This window comes from Arvicanthis niloticus, chromosome 30 (assembly GCF_011762505.2).
Source record: "Arvicanthis niloticus isolate mArvNil1 chromosome 30, mArvNil1.pat.X, whole genome shotgun sequence".
NCBI lineage: Eukaryota > Metazoa > Chordata > Mammalia > Rodentia > Muridae > Arvicanthis > Arvicanthis niloticus.
This window is the reverse complement of record NC_133438.1, coordinates 18,947,358-18,956,322: the sequence shown is the minus strand read 5'-3', so window position 1 is coordinate 18,956,322 and position 8,965 is coordinate 18,947,358. Positions and strand designations below refer to the sequence as shown.

The 8,965-nt window shown below is 41.3% G+C and overlaps 1 long non-coding RNA gene across 1 annotated transcript; it reads right to left on the bottom strand.

The window, feature by feature from the left end:
* Positions 1 to 775: 775 nt before the first annotated feature.
* LOC143440706 (uncharacterized) lies at positions 776 to 6,560 on the bottom strand. Its single transcript, XR_013108182.1, has 2 exons — positions 6,355 to 6,560; positions 776 to 1,342 (listed from the first exon to the last, which is right to left on the bottom strand). It is a non-coding gene; the product is annotated as an uncharacterized LOC143440706 (long non-coding RNA).
* Between the last annotated feature and the right edge of the window lie 2,405 nt (positions 6,561 to 8,965).

The window sequence follows — 8,965 nt, the reverse complement described above, 5'->3', positions numbered from 1 at the left end:
ATTCTATTAGAGTCCCTAGTGAGGCATGGGGCTCCTTGTGCCCGACCCCGCCCCTCCCCCGAGGCATCTGAATTTGTCCGAGATGCTTCTCTGCACGGATGCTGTCTGGGGAGTTATGACTGGTCTTTCAGAAGCCTACCTCGGCACACACTTACGTTCAGTGCTGCTGAGGTTTGGTCCTGACTTTTCACAATAGGGATGATAATAATAACAAAGCGGGAGTGGCACGAAGCTCTGTCCATTCTGGAAGGGGCTGAGTGAACCATGACAACAAATACGGTGGATCAGGAGATGCTACCGTCTTTCTTTAGTCTCTTGATGATTGTCTCTGCTCTGGCCCTGGGCATACAGGTTACAAAACTGTCTCCTGACCTTCCACTCGTCTAAAGAAGGACAGTCCATCAGCACACCGGCTCCATCTCCTTTACACGTGAGGGAAAACCCAAACCCCTTCCTACGACATCCTCCAGGCTTCGCGACATCATCGTAAGCGTGTGAGATTTGCTTTTTAACTTCTAATTATGAAATCAGCCAAGCTCATCTAGCTTAGGGCACAAAGGTCTTCTTTTAAAGACAGAAATGAGGGAGATTTACATTTTTAAATATCGTTTATAAGAACTCCTCTCTTGAGAGCAGTCCATTGCGAGGCCACCTTGGCCGCCAACCAAGGAAGACGCGTGGAACCTGGTTAATGCGTATGGGCAGAGGTCCAGAGCTCCTCTGTGTCTTCAGCAGCGGTCCTCCCACACAGAAGCAAATCATCGAATTCAAACCACCGGTTTATTTTATTTATTTATTTTTTTATCATTTTTAAAGCAAAAAGAATGAGGATAAAAGAAATGTCAAGGAAAGACCAAAAGTGGACCAAAGTTAATTTATTACAAAGGAACAGGAGTTCCATTCTCATCCCCACTCTCTAATTATAGTATTGTTGAGTTACTACTTTTCCAAAAGAATATTTAGGTCAGAGTTCCTAGCATAGTCAAGCAGGAGAAAGAACTTAATAGAGTGATGACAGGAAGCTCAGAGAAGTAGTAGGTGAACTGGAAAATCAAGTTCTGGGGCCCAAATGTCATTCATTCTGGGATTTTCCATGGAGGAGGCTCTTCTTAATCACTGTCCACACGGGAGCATATGCCACTGTTTACTTTGTTGCCAGGAGGTAGAACCAACCACATCAAAAGCCAAACATCCTGCTGCCACCGATACTGTACAAAGCAGAGTTGGGCAGAGCCTTCTGAACATTCTTGCTTTCTATTCAGAGTGTTTTGGATGAAGCAAAGAAATAAATGCTACACCCTGCTTGCATATCCACAGGTTCCGCGTCTTCAGAGGCAGCCTGCTGCATAGGAAACAAATATTTGAGAAAAATCTATGCCTATACTGAACACCCACCCACAGACCTTGGTCTTTGACATTGTTGCCTAAACACTGTGTGGGGAACCAACTACTGACATCCCATTGGGCTTGGTACTCCAGACAATCTAGAGGTAATGTACAGGAAGATGGATAATGTGTATGTGTCATATGTAAACACCATGCTACTTCATATAAAAGACTTGAGCATCTGTGGAGTTCATATATGTGAGGGTCTCGGGACCCATCTCTCATGGGCACTAAGGGACCACTGTGTGCCTCTGTTGCAAGGGACAGCATAAGAATCCATTTTTTCTGGATTCTATCATCCTGGGTCACCTACTCCCTAAACACAGGGAACATCTTCATAAGGGACCATGTGAGGCAGCTCAGTAAAGTGCAATTTACAGTCATAACAGGGTGGATGGGGTGGTTAACTGTCAAGGAGAGGTGGCCAGGATGTAAGCCACGGAGTGCAACCATAAACAAACAACAGATAAATGCATAATTTGGTGTTCTTTGTGGAGGAAAGGGGGAAATACATACAAAACCAAGCACTAGAGGGGCAGACAAGAAGGATATGATAGCTGTGGCCCTCTCTGTTAGGGCACCACGAGGCACAGGAGGGATGGGCGGAAGACAGGCTTTCGGCCTGAATCCTGTTGCCATGTCACTATCTATGAAATAATACAATTTAATAAAAATATCAGCTGCTGAAATGAAAGGCAAACAAAACAAATGAAGCTGGTTATGATAATAATTATAAATTATTAGGGTAAATCTAGGGGAATCTCAAGTAGCTTTAAAATCAAGTATCTTCAGAATGCATTAAGGAAAAATAAAACTGTTTTTATTGTGTGCATGCATCTGTGTGTGGGCACACATGTGTGCACTTGTGTGTGTACGTGTGTGTGTGTGTGTGTGTGTGTGTGTGCTTATGTGTATCCTGGAACAATCTGACTATGTAGGTCAGAGGACAACCTTGAATGCCAGTCCTGCCTTTCACTTTGTTTGGGAGACTGGTCTTTTGCTGTTCACTGCTGGGTATTCCAGGGTAGCTGACCCACACGCCTCTGGAGAACTTTCCATCTCTGACCCTCATGTCTGTGCAGAAGTACTGGCGTCACAGATACGTGCGTTATTATGTCTGTCTTTGGTGTGGTTTTTAGGGATGCAAACTGAGGTCACATCAGAATGTCACAGCCAGCCCTTTCACTGAGGTACCATTTCCCTAGGCCTTGATATAGTTGTCCTTTAAAATAAGGTTTCTTTATAGTTTAGGCAAAAATGCAAGGAGTAAGTGATATATATATATATATATATATATATATATTATATAAAATAAACTGAAAACATTGTTGACAGACATGATGCCACACACCTTTCTCCAGCACTCAGAAAGCAGGGGCAAGAGGATCTTTGTGAGTTCAAGACAAACCTGGTATACATAGCAAGCTCCAGGCCAACCAAGGTTGTATCATGAGACCCTGTCTCAAAAACAATATTTTTTTTCCTTCAGATAATAGGTTTCTTTATTCAGTGATTACTAGAGCTATCCAGAAACAACACTGATTTGTTTATCAATGTCCTGAAAGACTTTTCTGAGCCTAGTAGCCTGGTTCTTTGCCTCTCCCCACCCCATTTAGTTTTGTTTCCTGGAATCTTTTTACTTCAAATTATACCTAATAGCCTATCTCAGGAGAACTCCAGGCTCAAGATAAGAGTAGACAGATATAAAATGTCCTGAGGATTTCTGCTGTAGGATGTCTCTTCTAGGCAGTCTTAAGGTAAGTAAAAGGCAGGGGTGCAGTTTCGATGACCAAGGAGAGTCCGATTTCAGAAAGACGAATTGTGATTACAAAAATAATGTACCTCACAGTGAAGAGGTAAGTACAGAGGTTCTTGTCACAATAGAAAAGTGATGATTAGGAATTGCATTTCACACACTTCCAAAAAGCTACAGGAGAGGTCCTAAAACGTTCTCAGCCCAAACAAAAACCAAAACCATTTGAAGTAAAGGCTATGCTAACTGCCCTGACTTAATCATAAAACATATTCATGCATCAGAACATCACAGTATATCACCCAAGATATGTGCAGTTGCTATTCATCAATTAATAAAAAACAAAATTGAAAAAAAATAAAACCAGTCTCTAATCACCTCTGTAGGAAAAATTTCAAAGCAGAAATATATATATATATATATATATATATATATATATATATATATATGGGCTGGGAAGGCAACAAGAGTTAAAAATCTGTGTGGGAAGATCAGGAAAAAAAATGACAGAAAAATTATAGATGAAAGTAAAATGGGAAGGAACCTAGGAGTACACCAACCTGTGGAAACCATAGTTAGATATACACAGACATCAGAAAAGTTGGCAAAATAAAATAAAGGCATATTTGAAGTGGAGAAGAGAAAGTAATAGATCCAGCAGAACAGCTCACATACTCAAAGTCAGTCTCCTCAAACAAGGAAAACAGTAAAGACAGAGCAAAGAATACAAAGATTCAAGTGGAGAAATCTCCTGCAGTAAGTGCAAAGCACAAAACCAATATGTAATGACAAACGTGAGTTAGAAGTTATCAGTGTGAACTCATGGGTTTTTTTTTTATGACACATATATGTATTCTTCTAATTCTGTGCATCAAAACATCTAAGATATAATGTCACTGAGTTAACAGTCTCCTCTCTTAGAATTTGGATTTTAGTCTTTTGCACCATTTCTTGTGAAAAACATCTAGATCTTGTGTACCAAAAGGAGACATCCAAAAATGTATCAAGTTGCATAAAAAAGGATCAGGACCCGACTTAAAGAATATCCCATTGGGCAAGCACTCATATTCTGTGGCTGTGGTTCATTAAAAACCCATTGAATTTATTTATATGGGTTTGAGCAGGTTTGTGTGTATGTAATTGCATACGCATGTGTATATGCATGTGTGTGTGTGCATGCTAGTGGAGGTCAGAGGTCATTTCCCCAGGAATCATTTGATTTGTTTATTGAGGTAGGGTCTATCCCTGGCTTGGGGCTCGTAGAACATGGAGTAGACTAGGTTGGTTGGTTGGTTGGCATTATAAATATGCTTCATCTTGTCTTACCCGTCCCAAAGAAGTATTGGGACTAGAATTCAATAACTTGTGTTTGTGTAGCAAGCATTTTACCAGTGGAATCATTTCTCTAGCTTCTGAAATTCACAGACTGTGAACTAAAAACCCATGAATCCATAGTGACAGCAATGAGAAGAAATGGTGTGGGGGTGGGGGAAAGACCCCACTGTTCACTGTTTGAGGTCTTTACTAAAGTAACACTTAGTTTTGGAGTATAGAGAAAAGAGAAAGCTTTAGCCCACTTTTGAGAAAGGCTGTACCTCAGGGCAACCCAAAGGGCCCAGGTGGTGAGGTGTTCTGAGTCAGCACCATCTCAACAACACTTCACATCTGGCTAAATCCCAGACCACCAATGAACTCCTGATGATACTTAAGAAGTGGGAAACAGGGCATCAGTGCGGGGGCCAGAGTAAGCCCAGAGACTGGTTTCTGGTTGCAATGAAGAGATCAACATGTTGCTCCACCCCACTGGCTTCTCTTAGCATCTCTGGGTTGCCAAAGAGATCTCACCTGATACTGAAGTAACACGTACAAGGCAGGATGCATTCTAGCCTCAAACACTTAAATAGAATGGAGACTTTATATCCCATTTACAGAAATAAGCTTAACAATGGAAGAATGAAACAGATAAAACTCAGAATCGGAGTTGTGATTATTTTCTTCATGAAGCACATTCTCTTTGCAAGACAGTGTCTCCACACCATGGCCAGCTGCATCACAGAGTCTTGTGGAAATAACCAGATGCAAAATATAGTCTCAAAATAGATCATGTTTCAAACAAGCCACATATACATGATTTGGAAGACACTGAGAGGATGTTTTTTTAAATGGACTGGTTTATTATTATATAATATGTTAGAAAATTAGAGGAAAACATTGCTTTACTTTCACAAGGAAAAATGCTTTCATCTTAAAAAGAAATAACCAAAATATTAATGGTGAAATGTAATAACGGCTAAAGTTTCCTTCAAGACAATGTATGTATTATACATATAAATTTTAAATATGTAGTTCGCAATTAGGAAAAATATATTTTCCCAGTGAGTTATTTTTATATATATATAATAAAACAATGTTTTCTTTGCACTGTATTAAAAAGCTTTCATACAGATGAGGGGTTGAGAGAAACTGGTCAGGTAGGGCAGGGATCCCAGAGCAACACTCCCAACTGAAAACGTCCTTGCTGGAGGCCAGGAATGTCAGGGCAGTTTTGGTTCCAGTTTCTCTGTCAAGTGCTAAATGAGGGCCTCTGCCAGAGGCTGTGTTTGACTACGTGACTGAAACTGAGCAAGGCACCTGGACATCCTGTGGTTGGGCCAACTGGACTGACCAGCTCATCTCTTTTCCTGGGCCTCTGTCTAGTTTCTACCACAAGTCCTTTAAGAAGCCCCAGACCAGCTGCTCACTGGTATCTTACTTCTCCACCCGATCTTCAGAAGCTTCCCCCACTCCCTCTGCTCGCTATCCCTCTGAGATCCACAAATTTCATTTTTCAGATTCAAGGGTTAAGAACCCACAAGCTTAGGGGTAGCTTTCGACACTGTCGAGTTTTCTGGAACCCCAGTCCCAACAAGCAAAGCATACGGAGAGTGAAGAAAAGCTCCGCCATTCTCAGAGACGCTCCAGTATTTCCGCGTGGATAGCTGTGGGGACTTTTCCTTGCTCACCCTCACCTTACGTAGCAGTGAGGAAACACCACGCCGCTGACAGCAGAGTGATGTATTTGTTTAACTAAGTGCTGTGAGAGGGTTATTATGCCTCCCCAGTGAAAAAATCACTCCAAGCACTTAGAGACTACTAAAAGAAAAAAAACTCTTTAATAATATTGCAACACCAATAGCACGCAAGTTCAGGCTAATAATACATGGAAGAGAATTCACCTGGAACAGAAATCCCAGGCAACTTATAACGTAGCTTTGCAGTCCCAAGTTACACTTTGAGCAATTAAACATAATTTACAGAGACAGTAATTCCGTGGCTTGGTTGTTTAGACAAATGGAGAGATTTATGATGCAGAAATTATCTCTGAGACCGACCTCGGCTGCCTTTTCCAGGGCAGCTGTTGGCCAGGGTCACCCTACCCGCCTGGCAGAACTTATGCTCTCCCTGATAATAGAGAGGGCTTGATCAGTGGCTGTCGGCCAGGGTTGGGTTCTTTAAGCTGCCTGACGGGGACAATGCTCCTGAAGATAAATTTTACTTTTGTGAAACTTATCATTTTCTAAGTGAGCTTATTGGTAAAACCTTCATAACAACACTTCCTTAGTTTCATTTTGCTCTTTTTTTTTATTTATTTTTTTTATTGGATATTTTATTTATATTTCAGATGTGATCCCCTTCACCTATTCTCCCCTACCCAGGAACCCGGCTATCCAATCCCCCCTCTTCCTGCTTCTATGAGAATGTGCCCCACCCACCCTCCCATTCCCACCTCCCTACCCACGATTTGCCCCACACTGGGGTGTCCAGCCTTCACTGGACCAAGGACTTCCTCTCCTGCCTATGCCCAACAATGCCATCCTCCCCTACATATACAGCTGGAGCCATGGGTCCCTCCCTATGTGCTCCCAGGCTGGTGGTTTAGACCCTGGGAGCTCTGGTTGGTTGGTATTGTTGCTGTCCCCATGGGGCCACAAACCCCTTCAGCCCCTTCAGTCTTCTCTCTCACTCCTCCATTGAGAACCCCTTGATCAGTTCAGTGGTTAGCTGTGAGCATCCACCTCTGTATATTTCAGGCTCTGGCAGACCTCTAAGAAGACAGCTATATCAGGCTCCTGTCAGCATGCACTTCCTGTCATACACCTCAGCTCTTTCCTTGGTGACTGCACATGGGATGGATACCCAGGTGGAGCAGTATCCGGATGGCCCCTCCTTCAGTGTCTGCCCCACACTTTGCCTCCATATTTGCTACCATGAGTATTTTGTTACTCCTTCTGAGAAGGACCGAAGCACCCACACTTTGGTCTTCTTTGTCCATGAGGTTCACGTGGTCTGTGAGTTGAATCTTGGATATTGTGAGCTTTTGGGCTAATATCCAATTATCAGTGAGTGCATACCATGTGTGTTCTTTTGTGATTGGGTTAACTCACTCAAGATGATAATTTCTAGTTCCATCCATTTACCTAAGAATTTCTCAAATTCATTATTTTTAATAGCTGAATAATACTCTATTGTGTAAACATACCACATTTTTTTGTATCCATTCCTCTGTTGAAGGACATCTGGGTTCTTTCCAGGTTCTGGCTATTATAAATAAGGCTGCTATGAACATAGTGGAGCATATGTCCTTGTTATATGTTGGAGCATCTTCTGGGTATATGCCAAGGAGTGGTATAGCTGGGTCCTCAGGTAATGCTATGTCCAATTTTCTGAGGAAATGATTTCCACAGTGGTTGTTCCAGCTTGCAATCCCATCAACAATGGAGGAGTGTTCCTCTTTCTCCACATCCTCGCCAGCATCTGCTATCACCTGAGTTTTTGATCTTAGCCATTCTGACTGGTGTGAGGTGGAATCTCAGGGTTGTTTTGATTTGCATTTCCCTGATGACTAAGGATATTGAGCATTTCTTTAGGTGCTTCTCGGCCATTCAAGTTTTCTCAGATGAGAATTCTTTGTTTAACTCTGTACCCCATTTTTAATAGAGTTATTTGGTTGTCTGGAGTCTAATTTTTTGAGTTCTTTGTATATATTGGATATTAGCCCCCTATAGGATGTAGGATTGGTTTTCCAGTTTTGTTGAGTATAGGCTTTTGTAGTAGGATCTGATGATTTTTTTTTAAATTTCTTCAGTTTCTGTTGTTATGTCTCCCTTTTCAGTTCTGATTTTATTAATTTGGATACTGTCTCTGTGCCCTCTGGTTAGTATGGCTAAGGGTTTATCTATCTTGTTGATTTTCCCAAAGAACCAGCTCCTGGTTTTGTTGATATTTTTCTTTTTGTTTCTATTCGGTTGATTTCAGCCCTGAGTTTGATTATTTCCTGCTGTCTACTCTTCTTGGGTATATTTGCTTCTTTTTGTTCTAGAGCTTTCAGGTGTGCTGTCAAGTTGTTAGTGTATGCTCTCTCCAGTTTCTTTTTGTAGGCACTTAGAGCTATGAGTTTTCCTCTTAGCACTGCTTTCATGGAGTCCCACAAGTTTTGGTATGATGTGTCTTCATTTTCATTAAATTCTAAAAAGTCTTTAATTTCTTTCTTTATTTATTCCTTGACCAAGTCATCACTGAGTAGAGCGTTGTTCAGTTTCCACATATATGTGGGCTTTCCATTGTTTTTTTTTTTTTTCATTATTAAAAACCAGTCTTAATCCATGGTGATCTGATAGGATGCAAGGGATTATTTCAATCTTTTTGTATCTGTTGAGGCCTGTTTTGTGACCAATTATATGGTCTATTTTGGAAAAGGTACCATGAGGTGCTGAGAAAAAGGCATATTCTTTTGTTTTAGGATGAAATGTTCTATAGATATCTGTTAAATCCATTTGGTTCATAACT